This window comes from Monodon monoceros, unplaced genomic scaffold (genome assembly GCF_005190385.1).
Source record: "Monodon monoceros isolate NGI ecotype Baffin Bay Population unplaced genomic scaffold, NGI_Narwhal_1 Super_Scaffold_3, whole genome shotgun sequence".
NCBI lineage: Eukaryota > Metazoa > Chordata > Mammalia > Artiodactyla > Monodontidae > Monodon > Monodon monoceros.
The window spans coordinates 36598106-36616910 of record NW_021703780.1 but is presented as its reverse complement, the minus strand read 5'-3'; the positions used below and the strand labels follow the sequence as shown (position 1 = coordinate 36616910).

The window sequence follows — 18805 nt, the reverse complement described above, 5'->3', positions numbered from 1 at the left end:
TGTATTCCAGCCTTGTTTTTTCTAGTTGCCTTGATTTGATTTTAGGTACGGTTTGTGAGATACCCTAGCCCTTTGCGCACCCCAGTTGCAAAACCATCTGATCCATTATGTGTTGATTTCTACTAGGAGATGATTTTTTTAAAATCTTAGTGCCTTTATCCCACTGTCTGCTGACTATTAAGGTGATTTGCTTTTTAAACGAAAGTGTGCCTGTCCTCACTTGTCCAATTTTGTAAAATCGTGCCTGTCTCCCTGAAGCCAAAGGCAACACTGAGAGCTAATATGAGAGTTTTGTTTTGGGAACTTTGTGGTCCACTGTATTCTTGTATTCGTGTTTGCCTAATGACTTGACATTTGAGCCTGTTTTGCATTTACTTGGCATTTTTCTCATTAAAAAAACCTTTAATATATCCAACAATCTTTGGTAAACGAGACCTTTTTTCCTTTTCTTCTCTGGATCAGACATCCCATGTTTCTTTAACACAAAGCTGTGATAATTTTTCTACCATCAGTGTGGATCCTTGTAGTTTCTTTAAAAAAAAAAAAAATGGATTGGAACATATCCCCAAAGTTCATAGATGTCTAACTAATGCTGGGTGTGATAAGATTATCTCTTAGGGCTTCCCTGGTGGCGCAGTGGTTGAGAGTCTGCCTGCCGATGCAGGGGACACGGGTTCGTGCCCCAATCCGGGAAGATCCCACATGCCGCGGAGCGGCTGTGCCCGTGAGCCATGGCCGTTGAGCCTGCGCGTCCGGAGCCTGTGCTCCGCAACGGGAGAGGCCACAACAGTGAGAGGCCCGCGTACTGGGGAAAAAAAAAAAAAGATTATCTCTTAACTTCGCACGCGTTATACTGCTTTAAAAATAACGCTACATGATTCCCTCTCCTCAATCTCTTGCTCTTCAAGTTGCTCTGTATTATTAATGTATTTAGCATGGGTGATCCTTTGGTCATTTTTTTTTTTTTTTAAAGAAGATGTTGGGGGTAGGAGTTTATTAATTAATTAATTTTATTTTTGCTGTGTTGGGTCTTCGTTTCTGTGCGAGGGCTTTCTCTAGTTGTGGCAAGCAGGGGCCACTCTTCATCGCGGTGCGCAGGCCTCTCACTATCGCGGGCTCTCTTGTTGCGGAGCACAGGCTCCAGACGTGCAGGATCAGTAGCTGTGGCTCACGGGCCTAGTTGCTCCGCGGCATCTGGGATCCTCCCAGACCAGGGCTCGAACCCGTGTCCCCTGCATTAGCAGGCAGATTCTCAACCACTGCACCACCAGGGAAGTCCCCTTTGGTCATTTTTGACTCATCTTTTTTTTAACATCTAAATTTGCTAAACCGTACTTACATTATTCTTTGTTCATCAAGTTTTTATAGAACTCGTTTATCAGTTCATATTTTATCTTGATTTGTGTATTGTGTATTTTCCTCTGAGAGAAACTAAATTGGAATATTAGGGTTTAGTAAGTGGAATAACTTGAATCTGAGATCATAAGACTCTAATAAATGATGTTTTGGAAGAAATATTGGTAGTTGGAACTTGCTGAACCTTTGTTTCTATCCTTTTAGGGAATCTGCTGATAAACTGAGGGTTGGGAAGGGCCCTTGCAAGTGCTTATAGCTAACAGTGAGTCCTCAATGCTTAATGATACGTCAGAGAAGAACCTAACAAAACCTGTGATAATTTCAGAAACGTGTAACTTTTCTTGTGGTTATTTACTTTCCACTTTGGTTCTTTACTTGACATTAATAACCAGAAGCAGAGCAAAATGTTCTGAATTTCATCTTTCCTTTATCTGTTTCCTGATGGAATTTCTTAGGAGCAAGGAATTGGTCTAAAGAGAATGGGTTAGAGATATGGATAGTTTATGAAAACTTAAAGATATTCAGGGGAGAAACTATTCTTTTTTTTCAGCCCCTCATCTTTCTGATTTGACTTTTTGCCAGTCTTTTTCATATGCATCCAGTCGTGTTGCTAATTTTTTGGGGGTTGGGAGTAAGGCAGAGGCCTCAAGAGGAGAACACCATGGGAAATGGTTTGCAAGGAGGCCTAGCACAGAGTTGCCGGAGGCATGGGGGAAGTTCTGAAACTGTTCTCCTTTTACCTAGTACCCGTCAAAGCTTGAAAGAAGGAAGTCAAAGCCGTTTCCACTTTCACAGTCCTCCTCCCTTTGCTGGGCACTGTGGTAACTGGAAGTGCCATACTGTGCAGGAGAATGTGGCTGGTGGGATGAGAAAGAGAAATAAGTTAGAGCCCAGGGTCTACTCATTGTTAAAAATAGGTATCTATTTGGGGGCTGATACCGTCTTTCATTCTGTGAAAGCATAGCTAAGAATGGCATTTGCCATCATCTTAGTGCACCAAAAAGGCATTTAAAAGTTGTTAGGACTACAGTGGTTTGGTTTTTTTCAAAGGAAGTATCTTTTTAAAAATTTAAAAGTATTACATGCTTATTTTAAGCAAGTCAGAGTTGTATATAGCATAAAATGAAAGTTGTTTCTTACTTTTTAAAATTTTTCTCATTAAACTTTTTTAATGGGTCTCAAATTCTGTGACAGAGTTTTGGTCAAGTTGTTTCCGTTAAAAAGTACTGATTTTAAAAACTAATAAAACTGCCACGCCCAAAAAAAATGGTTCACAAAACATTCTCCTTTCCTTCTGAAGGTTTTATGATGCATTGTTATCATTAACCAGTCTTTTGCTATTAAACTTAAATGGCCAATTGACACAAACAGTTCTGAGACCGTTCTTCCACCACTGATTAAGACTGGGGTGGCAGGTATTGGGAATAATATTCATTTAGCCTTCTGAGCTTTCTGGGCAGACTTGGTGACCTTGCCACCTCCAGCTGCCTTCTTGTCCACTGCTTTGATGACACCCACAGCAACCGTCTGTCTCATGTCATGAACAGCAAAATGGCCTGGAGGAGGATAGTCAGAGAAGCTCTCAACACACATGGGTTTGTCAGGAACCATATCAATGATGGCAGCATCACCAGATTTCAAGAATTTGGGGCCATCTTCCAGCTTTTTCCCAGAACGACGATCAGTCTTCTCCTTCAGCTCAGCAAACTTGCAAGCAATGCGAGCTGTGTGATAATCCAGCACAGGTGCATATCCGCCACTGATTTGGCCTGGGTGGTTCAAGATAATCACCTGAGCTGGGAAGCCAGCTGCTTCTGTCGGTGGGTCATTTTTGCTGTCACCAGCTGCATTGCCACGATGAACATCTTTGACAGACACATTCTTGACATTGAAGCCCACATTGTCCCCACGAAGGGCTTCGCTGAAAGATTCATGGTGCATTTCAGCAGACTTCACTTCAGTTGTCACATTGACTGGAGCAAAGGCGAGCACCATGCCAGGTTTGAGAACACCAGTCTCCACTCGACCCACAGGGACAGTGCCAGTACCACCAATTTTGTAGACGTCCTGGAGGGGCAAAGGCAAGGGCTTGTCAGTTGGGCAAGTTGGTGGCAGGATGCAATCCAGAGTTTCAAGCATTGTGGTTCCACTGGCATTGCCATCTTTATGGGTGACTTTCCATCCCTTGAACCACAGCATGTTAGCACTTGGCTCCAGCATGTTGTCACCATTCCAGCCAGAAATTGGCACAAATGCTACTGTGTCGGGGTTGTAGCCAATTTTCTTAATATAGGTGCTGACTTCCTTAACAGTTTCCTTATATCTCTTCTGGCTGTAGGGTGGCTCAGTGGAATCCATTTTGTTAACAACAGTTTCAGACCCAGAGTGTAGGCCAGAAGGGCATGCTCACGAGTCTGCCCATTGTTGGAAATACCTGCTTTAGATTCACCACCACCAGCAGCAACAATCAGGACAGCACAGTCAGCCTGGGATGTGCCTGTAATCATGTTTTTGATGAAGCCTCTGTGTCCTGGGGCATCAATGATGTTCACATAGTACTTGCTGGTCTCGAATTTCCATAGGGAGATATCAGTGGTGATACCACACTTGCGTTCAGCTTTCAGTTTGTCCAAGACCCAGGCATACTTGAAGGAGCCCTTTCCCATCTTGGCAGACTCTTTCTCGAACTTTTCAGTGGTTCTCTTGTCGATCCCACCACATTTGTAGATCAGATGGCCAGTAGTGGTAGACTTCCCCGAATCTACGTGTCCAATGACAACGATGTTGATCTTCTCCTTTCCCATTTTTCCTTAGGTTTAGTGGTGGTTTTCACAACACCTGTGTCCTGGCGGCAAACCCATTGTGAAAAAGGCCTCACTTCCTTTTTAAATACTACTTTCCGGAGATGACTACTTCCTGGTATCTAACCTTCCAGACCAGAGGGTTTTCTTTGGTTTAAAGAATCAATGCATCACTTGGGTATACTCAAGGAGTTTGATTTTTATAACCTTTCAGAGGAACTTGACTGATGTTAGGTCATTTTGCATTTCTTAGGAGGAATTAGGACACTTTGGTCGTCTCTTTTATGCTCTGAGAGTTGACAGCATATTCTGTTAGAAACCTATCTAATACATTGTAACTTCTGAGTTTTTATTTCCTTTTATAAGTGAAACAGTATTTTGGTTGTGGTGTGGTGAAAGCCTGAAAGCTGGAGCTGCGACATGGTTACTGTTCCAGTTATCTGGTGCTTCTTAGCAAACTACTCTAAAATTTAGGGCCTTAAAAAAGCAATTTATTATTATTTCACACAGTTGACAGGCTCATCTGGAAACTGGTGTAGCATCACTTCTTCCATATTGTAATGGTCAAAGCAGTTACCTGCCCAGATTCAAGAGGGCGAGAGTGGGGATGGGGACTGGACTGCATCTCTCAGTCAGAGGCCTAGCAGAGAGTTGGGGGCCATCTTTAATCTTCTACTGGTGGCGTGGCTGATGCAGTGGCAATCTTGAGAGGGAGAGGTAATAATTACAGAACACCCTTCTCGTTACTCATTCATCTTCTGGGTTAAAATTCACCATGCTTAGGCACAGTTCCAAGGTAAATTAATTTTGTTGTTGGTGGTAAAGGGGTAGAAAACATGAATAAAATTTGTTTATGGGAAAGGTTTTTAATGATGTAAGAAAATAAACTCTAGAGGAAGAACGTAAGATTTCCTAGTCCCCACTCCCCTCGAGGAAACATACGTAACTTATTCTTTTAAGAATTGCTGTATTGCTTTTTCTTACTGAGAACGGTGATAACTTGCAGAATTTAAGAAAATGGTTTTTGAAGCAGGTTGATATATTGCATGTGTCATCAAGGGAGACAGGTATGCCAGTCCCCACTTCCTCAGAGACTTGCTAGGCCAGACATCCCTTTCCTGTAACTCAGTCCCCTCTAAATATATCCTCTTAGACATTGTAAAGTGCTTCGGGAAATGATGGTGAAGTGGGTTGAAGCTAGCATGGTTCATAATTTTTCCAACTCTTTGGTTTAAAATGAGCCCCCTTGTTTATCCTTCAAGATGTGTACTTTTTAGAGACTTAATGGGAAGGTTTTTCTTTTCCTGGTTGGATTTTAAAAATGAAATTCTCCTTTTGTAATTTGTTTTAGAACTTGAACTGCCCTGCATTCTGGGGTGTGTGGAGTGTTCTCTTACCCCTCTGTATCTGTGCTTTTGCAGTTCCCTCTGTTACAGTATCTCTCCCATCACATACCCAGGCCCATATTAACTACCTGTGAAACTTTTTCTGATTCCACAGTATTCATGTTGGTTTTCATTTGTTCCTCTTACAGCACTGACTTATCATGTATACGTGTTGGCGTTCATTCTAAACTGTTTGAGTGCTGAGACCATCTCAGTCATCTTTACTGCTTATTGCTTACGCTTTGCTTAAATTTAATGTGTTGAATGAAATGTACTACTAGGTGCACAATATTCCACTAAACCTGAGGCTTAGCAGAAACTAACACTGGAGTGTTATAAAAAATTAGAAGATGATAATATGAAGAAAGTTACTGAGCACCTAATAATGGCAACTGATATTTCTATAGCACTATACAAACTATTTCTGCCTAAGTTTAGTTGTATACTTTTGACTTCTCTTGGAGGGTTGCAGATATTTCCTCTCCTTAACAGATGAGTAAAGAGAGTATGGAACTTGCTCAAGCTCACTCATCTAGAAAGAGGTGGAGCGAGAACTCAAATCTACTTAATTGTGTGAGACAATCCTGTAATGTATGCTTGTGATTTTTATTCAGGTAGGTTATACTTTAAGAAGAAACAGGATCTGAAGATACAAAATGGATTGAAAGATGATAATTGAATTCTGGGCTTTACTAAAAGAATTTCTTCATTATTTCTAGCAATATATTAACCAGAGATTTAATTTGCAACAGTTTGATTTTTGTTATCCATCGGCAATATACTGGATGTGAAAGTTCCTTTTTATATTTTGAGACTTTAAGAAGAGTAACTTTTAACTTGTGTAAAGTTATTTGTCCAAGTTAACAAGGGCTAACAAAATTTCATCAGCTAGCTTCATACTAGACAGAGTATTCTTCTATTAGACAATCAGAGCACTACAGACATGTAAAAAATGATTTGAGTGACTATTTCTCAATTCTCTGTAGTATGGTGTGTAATTAGTGTAATTCTGCATGCATAAGAGAGAAGTTAATCTATTAATACACAAAGGATGGCTTAGGGAGTAGGTCGACAAACTGCTCCTCAGAGCTAAATCTAGCCAAAGAACTAAGAAATTTTTTATAAGAATCGTTTTATGTTTTAAAATCATTGCAGAAGAGAATAATTCTGTGAATATTATATGAAATTCAAATTTCAGTGTCCGTAAAGTTTCATTGGAACAGTTACCTCATTCCTTTACTTAATTGTTGGCAGCTGCTTTCAAGCTCCAATGGCAGAATTGAATAGTGACAGAGACCCTGTGGTCTGAAAAGCTTAAAATATTTACAGAAAAGGTTTGCCAAACTGTGCCTTAGGGCATTAGTGCTTAATTTTGTCCTGTGGAACCTCAGTTGAGAAAGGCTAAGCTTACCAATGAAGACACCTGTTCAATTGCTGTGGTAGTTAAGAGTATTTGTATTTAAGAGGAGCACTATATGTATCACAACTGTTTTGAGAATTTGATCCTTTCTTTGCTCTGGAACGATGTTCTTTTGTCACTTGGCTTTGACAGTTGCAGCCTGGATTGGGCACCCAAGTTTTATTTTGTTCTAATGGCCTGAGGTTGACTAATTCATTGTATCTGACGCTTTGGAAAGCACTTTTTTTTAATGACTTACATTGAGATTTGCTTTTGAGAAGCGACTAATTGGCAGTTCCAAACTGGACAGATTGAGGCCAGGTAAAGCCTGTAGGTGCCTGTCAGGCAGCAGTGAAGTTAAAAATCACCTGTCAACACTAGGGAATTTTACTACCATTTTCATTTTTTGAAAAAATGAAGGATCATTAGATTCCTGGAGTTGCAGCACTAAATGGGGAAACTGGGTAGTTTGCCTCTGTGGAATGTTCCTTTTGTTTCTGTAGCCTAATCATGAATTACTCTCTGCTAACCTCTTTCTGGCTTTGGTTAAAAATCATTTTTCTGGTAAGTTTGTTAATTAGGAAATGTAGAAATAGAACTGCTTGAGTTGTCATAACTTAAACTAGCCATGGAACTTTTAAACGGAAGAGGGAGCTAATGAAGACTTGTTTGAAAAAACAGGGGAGGGACGTTTTTGCTGCCTTAGCGCTGGTAGTTTTGTGTTACATGAAGCTGAAGACAATTATAGATGGGGATAAGGACTGTTGAGGAGAAAGCTGTCGACTTCTTCCTTTCAACTTCTGTTTTGTACGGAACTTTTATAACTTTGATCTAGTTTTGACAAGTGAGGTTCTTCGACATCCTGTTTTCCTGTAGAAGTAGATCTTTAAACAAAAAATCAACTCCAAGGTTTGACAGAAGTCTTAAAGCATATCAGTGAATAGTGTTTTATTATTTGGGTAATTAAAATAAATTGCCTTGCAGGTTGAAGGAACTAGCTCAGATTCTACATTCCTACTGCCCTTCAGCAGTAGCAGCAGATGGCCAGAAAGTTGGAGTGAAGATGGTGGGAAAGGTGGGGAGTATAGATCCATCACATCCTAGAGCCAGAGCTGTGCTTTTAGAGTTGCTTTGTGCTAGTTCAATTTTTTTTTTTTTTTTTTTGGTCTGCCTTCCCCTACCCCTTCTTTGGGGAAGGTGGGTGGTAAGTAATTTATAAACACTTATCTTCCCCAAATGATTTGCCTCATTTAATAATTTATGCTTGTGCCATCAGTATTTTGACTTTGTTTAAAACTTCATCATATTTAAGATGAAATAGAGTTGTGGTAATAGCAGGAAAATGTCCTGAAGGATAGCCAATGGACTTATAACTTGATATATCAAGTGCCTGTGAGAGGGATTATGATGGTCCCAAGGAAAGAGTGAGACTTTCTGGGTCCTGCTACCCTCCCCCCTCCTTTCCCATAGTCTCATCTAGATGTGGTCTCTTTCTCTGCCAAATCCCTTGCTCTCTGCTCCCTTCTCCTCCTCCGTGCTGCTGCCACTACTGCCTGCTGCGGGTGAAGAGGCTGTGTTCTGTCTAATTAGCAAGTTGAGCAATGGATTATGAGAGAGAACATTGCATTCACCCTGGGCACAGCCTTGGCAGGTTTACTACTTCAGTAGGGGCTTGCTTTTAGCCCTTGAGTATCTTATCGAAAACGGAAGATAGATAAGAATAAAACTTAGGTGATTGAAACATAACCAGTGATAGTTGTACATAAGTATTAACAGAAGCAAGATGGTTTTCTTTCAGCTCCTTGGAGCCAGTCAGGAGAGGCTTTTTGGAAGAGGTGAGCTGAGGAAGGATAGACTGAGATTAATAAAGAGATTAAAAGAACAAAACAAAACTGGGATTAGGAGTGGGAGTGGGGGTCAGTCAATTAACACATACTCTACTGTTCATTTTGTGCCTGACATGGTTCTAAGCACTGGGGATACAAGTCCCTGCCCTCATGTAGCCTGCGTGAGGGTGATGCATCTTATGGGTGATAGAGTTATTTAATGCGGTAGAGGGCATAAGTGGGGGTTTGGTGGGAAATAAGAGAGGTGGAATACCCCCCCCCCCGCTTAAAAAAAGACCATGGTTAGTAATTTAAATATGATTTATGAGACAATTGGAAGGTGGTCTCATTAGGAGGCCTCTGAGGGACTATAATATATATATATTTTAACATCTTTATTAGAGTATAATTGCTTTACAATGGTGTGTTAGTTTCTGCTTTATAACGAAGTGAATCAGTTATACATATACATATGTCCCCATATCTCTTCCCTCTTGCATCTCCCTCCCTCCCACCCTCCCTATCCCACCCCTCTAGGTGGTCACAAAGCACTGAGCTGATCTCCCTGTGCTATGCGGCTGCTTCCCATTAGCTATCTATTTTACGTTTGGTAGTGTATATATGTCCATGCCACTCTCTCACTTTGTCCCAGCTTACCCCCCCCATCCTCAAGTGCATTCTCTAGTAGGTCTGCATCTTTATTCCCGTCTTGCCCCTAGGTTCTTCTGACCATTTTTTTTTCTTTTTTTAGATTCCATAGCATATGGTATTTGTTTTTCTCTTTCTGACTTACTTCACTCTGTATGACAGTCTCTAGGTCCATCCACCTCACTACAAATAACTCAGTTTCGTTCCTTTTTATGGTTGAGTAATATTCCATTGTATATATGTGCCACATCTTCTTTATCCATTCATCTGTTGATGGACATATAATGTTATTAATACAGCATTTGAGAAAGAAGAATCCTTCTGTGACATACAGAGAATTGGAGTTCAGGGGTTTGAAAGTAGAGGCAGCCCCCTGCCCCTGGGCCCCCAAAAGTTTCATTTGGTTTTGTTTTATTTTTTTTGCCTTTTTGGGAGTAAATTTTTGCTGTCAGTATTCAGAGTATCAATAGGGATAGGGAAGAGGGTAGAATTCTGCTTCTGAGAGCTCTCTGAATTTAGTCTGGCCACTCGTATTTTTGATGGTTATGTCCCTGATCTGTCAGCTACAGCAGAGTTAAAAGGTATAAATTATTTCCATGGTGTGGTGGAATCTTAAGGTACAAATTACATACAGATCAGGTCAATCATTAGGTACATAGACTTTTTCATTCCTCATTGAGACAGAGGTCAAAGTCTTTATTTATTAACTTCCTAGGTTCTTGAAAAAGCATGGCAGTTTTCTATTTTGGCCTCAGAGCTTGTACAAGGTCAAATCACAGTTCCTTATAGCTGCAGTTTCCTTGACCCTGTTATTAAATTCTCAATTTTGCCCTTGAAATTCCTTCACTTTTTCTTTTGGACAGGGTATGTTTCTTAGCTTTTTCTTCTCAAAACAGTGTTCTAGCTCTCTCTACGTCCCCATGGACGAGCTCCACATGACTTTGGCCATCTTGTGTGTACCCTGCCCCCACTCCCCATGCACATTGCCTAATTAAGATTCTTTGGTTACAAGAAACAATTCCATTAACAGTAGTTTAGTAAGGGGTATAGTTTATTTTAAGGCCGTTCACTCATTCATTCAACAAACATTTATTGAGTCAGGCATTCTGTGTCAGGCACTATTCTAGGTATTCAAGGATACAGGGAAATCTCAACATTAATCCAAGCGCAAGCTCCATGGTATACGTAAACCGGGATTTAAGGAGGCTCAGAGGATCTTAATAATAGGCAAGCTTCAGGGTGTATCACAGTCACCTGATTGCTAGGCCCTGTTCCTAGAATAGGGCCAAACAATTTGCATTTCCCACAAGTTCCCTTGCTTGTGATGTGGATGCTGATGCTGCTCCGCTGGGGACCACACTTTGAAAACTTTAGTAAGCTCCTTTGAGGGATTATCTGATTGATTCACCTCTGACGACATATGGATGTTTTCTGATTTCCTTTTGCCATCGGGGTGTCTGGTATCCATCCTTCATCTAAACAGGAATTTTTCTGATGGGTAGTTACTCTTGAAGGGCATGATGGTAGATACAGGCCATGAGACATGTCCAGTGAAACATATAACCAACTCTGGTGGGTTGTGTGTTGTAGTCATCTAGTTTTCTATATTTTGAATTCTCTTCCTTTTTTCCTACCCACGCTTTCCTACTGTTTGTAAAACTTCACATTTTCTTTACAAAGTCTGAGTCAGTTTTGGAGGTTCTTTTGGGAGGGAGAGAATATGATGTTCCAACTTTCTACAACCCTTTTCTCTCTTGAGGCTTAATACAAAGAGGAACACACGTTTACCTCAGCGATTCTCCTTTTGTCCAGATGAGTCAGACCTTCACAGCCAGGAGGTTTTTTTTTTTTGGGAGGGAGAGTGTAGTGGAGTGAATTATTTTTTTAACTTTTTGGAAAAAGTTGGAGGCTTATGAGGCTATTGAAGTATGTAGTGCAGATTTGAAGTAGGACTGGGGTATTAGCAAGTAGAGTAGACAAGATAGAGTAGAAGAAACACATAGAGATGAAAAATGTGTTAATGGAAAAGAAACTTTCAGAATTAATATCCTTATTGTAGTTTTCCTAAAACATGCTGTAAAGGATGTCAAGGCAGAGGTGAAACACAGTGGTGAAATAAAACAACCAGTACAGTGGAACAGAAATGTCCAGGAAGAAGCTGTTGGTGGCTTGAATGTGAATTATTTTAGGGTGATTGGAAAGATTTGTGATAGGGAAATGAAGGTACCCCATGAAGCTTGTACTTAGTGGTAGCTTTGCCAGGAATAATAAAAAAAAGAGGAATAGTCATTTCTTATACTAGACTGGTTCTTTCCAGAATGCTTTTACTGTGTTATTTAATCTTCACAAATAAGTTGGATGTGTGTTATTTTTCTTCAGTGAGGGTGAAATTTAGTAGAAATTTAACTTGACTTGCTTAAATAAAGCCTAGGTTACTGAGTTCACGAGGCTAGACCGTAAAACCCAAATCTAGCTTATTATCTTTTTCCTTGGAAATGAGGTTCTTTTACTGTTTTCCCAGTCTTAGTTATATCTACGTAGCCGGAAGCCAGTGTCATCTTTGACCCTTTATATCCCCTCCGTTTTTCATCCGTAGTTCACCAAATTGGTCTTCCAACTATATTTTATATTTTTCTCTCCCTCCTTGCCATCACTGCCACCCTAGGTCAGGCAGCCTCTGCCTTCTGCTTGGCCTGTTATGTCTAAATGGAACTTGTTACTGAGTTCTGGTCTTTCTCTCATTCATTCATTTATGATCTTCGGAAAACAGACCTGTTTATGGTATTTACCCACCAAAAGAACAGGATGAGTGCTTACTCTTAGAGATAAAATTCAAACTCCTTGGTCTGACTCCAGACTATACTGTTTTACCTAATTACCCAGTTCTATCCACATGTACTTTCCTTGAACCACATAAAACTGTTGTTGTTCCTTACTTATAATATTCTCTGAAGATCTCAAAGTCTTATAATACAGTTATGAATGTATTTCACAATGACCCTGAATCTTAAAATAGAGTTAAAATTTTCTTCGATATTCTTGCTTAAGGCAAGGTCGTATATAAAAATAAAAATATAATATTTTATATAAAATATATAAAAATTAAAAAAACCCTCTCTGTTCAAGAGAGTTAAAATTGGAAAAAAGAGATACTTGGTACTTACAAGGATAGATTCTCAGCTATTAGGAAAAATTGGTTTCTTAGAATACTCAGGTGCTCGGGGATCTGACCAGTTAGTGTTTTAGCGTAGTTGCACATTTCGTGCTTTGGTTCCTTTCGTAGCTTAATATATTTTTTCCTTTGTTTGGGGCTTTTTGGTTAAAGATTGATTCTTTAAAGCAGGTTGAATTTGTCCCCTGGAGGACATGTGACAATGTCTGGAGATATTTTTAGCTGTTATCACTTAGTGGAGAGAGGTGTTAATGACATCAAGTGAGTAGAGGCCGAGGATGCTGCTAAACATCCTACAATATATGGGACATTCTCCAAAACAAAGGATTACCTGGAAGTGGTCCAGTTTTTGGTCTGTTCAATTCTGTACTGTACCGTTTACCGTTTTTTTTCTACTTGGTCCCATATACCTCCAGATCAAAACCATGTTCCTTTCGTTTTTTAACCCAGTGTGGTATCTTTATCACCTCATGCATCTGTCTTGCTTTTTCTAAACTCCTTGCCTTCTTATTTTCTCTCTTCCTGGAATGTCTTTCTGCCTCCTACTCATATACAGTTGACCCTTGAACAACACGGGTTTGAATTGCTCAGGTCTGCTTATATGCAGATTTTTTTTTCAGTAGTAAATACTACAGTACTACATAAGCTCTGGTTGGTTGAATCTCCGGATGCGGATGGCTGACTGTAAATTATACGGAGATTTTTGACTGCACATAGAGTCAGTCAGTGCCCCTGACCCCACATAGTTCAGGGGTCATTTGTATTTATAATGTCGCTTAAGACATAATTTTTGTGTTCCCTTAGCATTTGGTGTTAATTTAAACTAAATCATAGTTCTTTAATTTCACATGCTCTTTGTGTACTGCATTTTCTAAACTTTTAAGTTTCTCAGAGGGTGTCCACTCTCTGCTTTTAATCTTTTCTTCACTGTACATGTCTTTGACGGTTTTAGTACTTTTCGAAACCTGGTGGGCTTAGAAAGAAGAATATAGAAGAAGAGTTGTGAAAATTTGATTGTGCCTGGTTCTCTTGTAGGTCAGTAATGTCTGTTTTGATGTGGCCTGAATATTTCACTTCATTTTATATGACCAGAAATGCTCCAGCTTTAGAATTAAGGGGTTCAGTGTGAGTTGGTTCATTCATATTACTCTATATTTAATATCTAAATGTGATCACTTACATTGGTAGGATAGTTGGGAAAAGAGGACTGGGTAAGATTGCATCATGGGAGACCAGGTTTGGGTGGAGTTCTGTAATAGGTGGGCACAAGGGGCAGCATGAGAGCAGGGGGGCACAAACTAGAGGGCAGTCAAAAGATAGCAAAGCAAGCTGCCTATTTAAGAAAATTGCCAAGGGATATTCCTGAGCTTCAAAAAAGAAGCTGGATTTTTTAAAAACTTCTGTTTCTTTCTATTGTATGGCTTGACCCTGGATTTTGAAACCTAGGTCAATAATCCTATTACTAGAATTCAGTAATAATATGGCTAAATAATCTTTCTGGCTTAATCTAGGAACTTCAGCCATACTTACAACATTGCTTTTAAGGGAAAATGAGTTCTGAGGTCCAAACAATTGAATTATAAATAGATTGTACTCTAGAAGGGAACTTCTGATATATAAAATTTACTTATATAATATGGTTTAGTAAATGTGTTTTGTTTCCAAGTCTTTGCTTGTGAGCAATGTAATATGTAAGAAGTAGGAAGAAAATACTAAAACCTCTAAGAATCTATTTTATTAGGCACTTGGATAAATAAGTAGATTGCATAAAAATTCCTGACTGCCAAAATAAATTACAGAGGGAAAACACTAATCTTACAACATTTGTTTTTTCTGATTACAAAAGTAATGTATGTTCAGAATAGGAAACTCAAACACACAAAAATACGGCTTTAATGGTTCTTTGCCATTTATAGTGTTCTAACCCGCTGTAAGTCCACCAGATAGAAATCAACAGACAAAATATTTTTCTGAATGTGCCATCTTTAGGGAGACATAAATTCAAGTAAAAAGTGCATATATTGATTTAATTTAAAAATGTAGTGGAGGGACATATTAGGGCATGATTATAAAATCTCAGGTCCCTGTACTCCTTAGAGGTTCTTGGAGGTGGTAATGGAGGTCCCTAGGTTGTTTTAATGCATTTTAAAGCCTAAACAATGTGAAAAGTGACTAAAACTTTCACTGAATATTTTCTATTTGTGAAGCAGTGTTCAAAGAATATTACATGTATTGTCTCCTTTCAGCCTTAACAACTCTGTGAGCATAGGTATTAGTAATACCTATATTTTATACATGAGGGCACAGACTTAGATCTAAGTTACTCGCCCAAGATCAGTCAGGATTGTAAGAGAAGAGTTTGACTCCAGAACTCTCTCTTAACTACTATATTAATGAGAGACTACATAGGCTAAAATGTAAAGCTTAAATTAAAAAAAATTTTTTATTTCTCTTTTTCTTTATGAGGACTGGGCTGGCCTAAAATTGTATCACTTAATTATGGTTGTGCTGATCAGAAGCTTCTGCAGTTCTACATATTTTGGTCTAAAAAAGCCAAAGCCAATAAATTAGTAATAAGAGCATTTTAGAAGGCAAGCTATTAGAAGTTTGAGGTTCACAAGAGAAATATAATAGTTCTTTGGTGAAGCATTCAGGATCTTGCTGGATCATGATATAAATGCCCATTGAATCTCCTTTCCAATTTCTGGTGATCTTCTCTAATGTCAGCCGTCTAAAATCCTGCTTTCTGGAAGATTGCACTGAGGGAATTACTTTGGATTCTGTGACAGTTGAATTTTATGTCCATAATTTAATTCAACTGTTAATTAAAAATTTTTTTTCAGTCATACTAATTCTTTGATAGCGATTTGAACCTAATGAAAGAGGAAAGGAATTTGGTTTTGATATTAGGAATTTTTTCTTAACCAGAGATACCTTCTTCAAAGGTTAAAATTTGAAGAGAGGAAAGAGCAAGTACCCTGTCTGATTTTTGTTAGATGAAAAGTATTACCTTTTCTTTCTTTCTTTCCTTTTTTTTTTCGGGGTGGCAGGCTGCAGTGACTTAATGCATTTAAAATCTGGGTTGCATTTTGAAGTGGGAGAGCATATGTAAAACTTTATGTATTATGAATATACACACTTAATGTACTTTGTAACGATTACTGCCTCATTTTGAGGAACAAATACGAAGAATTTTCTTTCTGGACATAAACTTTGTAAAATAAAGGCATTGTTCATAATCATGCATAATACTGCATTATACTCTTCTTGAACTCCGTCATCGCACACGAGGATGATCTGTAACCCACTGTCTTTATTCTACTCTCCCTCTTTTAGACCTAGCCCTTCCTTGTGTTATCTTTGGTATTGGTTTTGTTTCTTCTCTGTTCTTATTTTCTGTCAGCTCATCTGTATGGCTTCTTGTAGGAGCATTCTTCTTGGATTCACGTTACTCTCCTTTCTCAGCACCTAATATTCCTCTTCTAGCTATGCCAGATACCTGCTTCTTTCAGTATTTAACATATTTAGCTTTTTCTGACTGCTTCAGATAACACTCAAAACACTACCTATGCAGTGAAGCAAATACCACCTGCTGACTTTCACTTTTCCTTATCTCCCTTCCTTTTAGTCAGGGTACCCTTCATCTCCACAGGCATACTGTTCATACTTACCTTAGGTCGCCTGTTAAGTTCTAAATTCCTTAGGGCACATTCTGATTTTGTTCTCTTGATATTTTGCATTATGTTGCTGCCTAATACCTTTGTGCTTTGTAAATAATTATATATGTATCTCATTTGTTTATATGCAATAATTTTGTAAGGATATATATATTTTTTTTCTGCGGTACGCGGGCCTCTCACTGTTGTGGCCTCTCCCGTTGCGGAGCACAGGCTCTGGACGCGCAGGCTCAGTGGCCATGGCTCACGGGCCTAGCCGCTCTGCGGCATGTGAGATCTTCCCCAGCTGGGGCACGAACCCACGTCCCCTGCATCAGCAGGCGGACTCTCAACCACTGCGCCACCAGGGAAGCCCTGTAAGGATATATTTTATAATGTTAATTAACATAGTAAATACTGCACCTAAAATGCAATCCATGGTTATAACTGTCCTTTTTACATTTTTGTTCAGCTGTATTAGAAAATCCAGAATAATGGAATAGTAAAAATATCCCATATTCAGATATCCTTCGAAATAATCTTATTAGGATAAGTGTTATATTTATTAACAAAATTGTTCACTTGTTGAGGTTAAAACAGTCTTGGATTTGGGGAAACATATAAAAGAATAGACATGATATAGACTTTAGTTTATTTGCCTTGTATTGGGGAGACAAATACTTTTTTTTTAAAATTTATATTACTGATTTTTTTTTTTAAGAAGATGTTGGGGGTAGGAGTTTATTAATTAATTAATTTATTTTTGCTGTGTTGGGTCTTCGTTTCTGTGTGAGGACTTTCTCCAGTTGTGGCAAGCGGGGGCCACTCTTCATCGCAGTGCGCGGGCCTCTCACCATCACGGCCTCTCCCGTTGTGGAGCACAGGCTCTGGACGCGCAGGCTCAGCAGCTGTGGCTCACGGGCCTAGCCGTTCCGCGGCATGTGGGACCTTCCCAGACCAGGGCTCGAACCCGTGTCCCCTGCATCAGCAGGCAGACTGTCAACCACTGCGCCACCAGGGAAGCCCGACAAATGCTTTTTACTAGTGGATCTGAAGAACATCGTTCTGTGGAAACAATTACAAATAAATATACCAGTCAAACCATATGGGAATAAAGGTCTCTATTAAAAAAAAATTGAGGCCCAGCAAATTTCAGATAATGTTTAAGATGAGTCAAGTTCTGTGTTACTGGAGGTTGGACTGAATCTCAAGAGTTGATTGAAATGATGTGTGATTTATAGAAAAAGCTAAATGGAGGGGGTCACAGAATAAAGTAATTTTAATGTCATTTGGATCAGTTGGAGAAGTCTTCTTGAAGGAGGTGATTGTCAAGCAGCTCAGGCTTACTTTATGGATTATTGTGATGAGAGAGAATTTTAGGTAATTGGAAGGGTCTCACTGCAGCTTTACCCACCTCTCCTGCCAGAGGAGCACAAAGGTGTGTGTGAAGGCTTGGCTCTTCAGTGACCAAGTCCATGGGTGTGATGACTGGAACATGTTGTGTCTAGAGAAGTAGATCAGTTTTATTAGACTTTTCTGGATTGTGCAGAAGAGATGCCTTCAGGATTGGGACTGTGCAGTAGCGTAGGATATTATTTGCTTGTTAACTGTGTATTCAATCAGGGTCCTAATCCTTTTCAGGCTAGAATATGGAGTAGGCCTCATGGACAGCTTAGAATCACTTGGAGCACTACCTGATCTCTAGTGACTGCGTTCTCTTTGCCCTAATTGTATGGGAGGGTCTGAATATATTTGTCACCATTCTCTGTGCAGTTACCCTCTTTGGACCAAGTTGGACCCTAGCTGTTCAGTTAATCCATGGCTGCCTTAGGCTGGTGCACCAATCCCTGGTTCAGTCTGACACAACTGCAATAGCTGGGTCAACTTCACTGATACACAGGCAACTTTATGCCACAAGAACCTCTGGGGGCATTTTTTCTAGGGGGAGAGGATCGTAAATTTTAGATGGTTTGCAGCAGATACTGAGGGCCTTCAAGACTTCTCACCAGAATGCCAAGATGTGGTGGGAAGAGGTAGACTTGAAATGCACAAAGGTTTGAATAAGATTTAAAACAAAACAAACTTGCATTTGAATAGATTGTGGGGTATTATATGGCTTTGAAATCGGTCCTTCTTGAGGTTTTAGGCTTATGAAAGACAATGGCTTCTGACGGTGGAGGGTAGTTTTTTCTTAAAAAATTTTAATTTGCAAATATATAACAAAAGCCTATATTCCCATCTAGATGACTAAAAAGCAAGGCATTGGTTATAAAACACATCCTGTTACATATTTGTATTTGTTGATTTGAACTTGAATGGCATATATTGCTGTCCAACTTTTCTCACACTGTGAAACCTATTTGTTAAACTAGGTAAAGAAAAGGTATAAAAGGTTAAGCTGTTGTTTTAGAACAGTCCTTTATGTAGTGCTTTGAAGACCAATATGTTTATCCACGAGGAGCTGTTAATGCTTAATCGGCTCTTTTGTGTTTACAGTTCTCTGCTGCAAACATTATTTTTGAGTTTGCCAGTAACTGCACTGTCATTTCTTTGGACTGGAAG

General features: G+C 39.4%; 1 protein-coding gene and 1 pseudogene across 1 annotated transcript in view; one reads left to right on the top strand and one right to left on the bottom strand.

The window, feature by feature from the left end:
* ZFAND3 (zinc finger AN1-type containing 3) overlaps window positions 1–18805 on the top strand; it is a 320181-nt gene that overhangs the window by 29429 nt on the left and 271947 nt on the right. The window lies entirely within an intron of this gene.
* On the bottom strand, window positions 1257–4316 carry LOC114907694 (annotated as a pseudogene).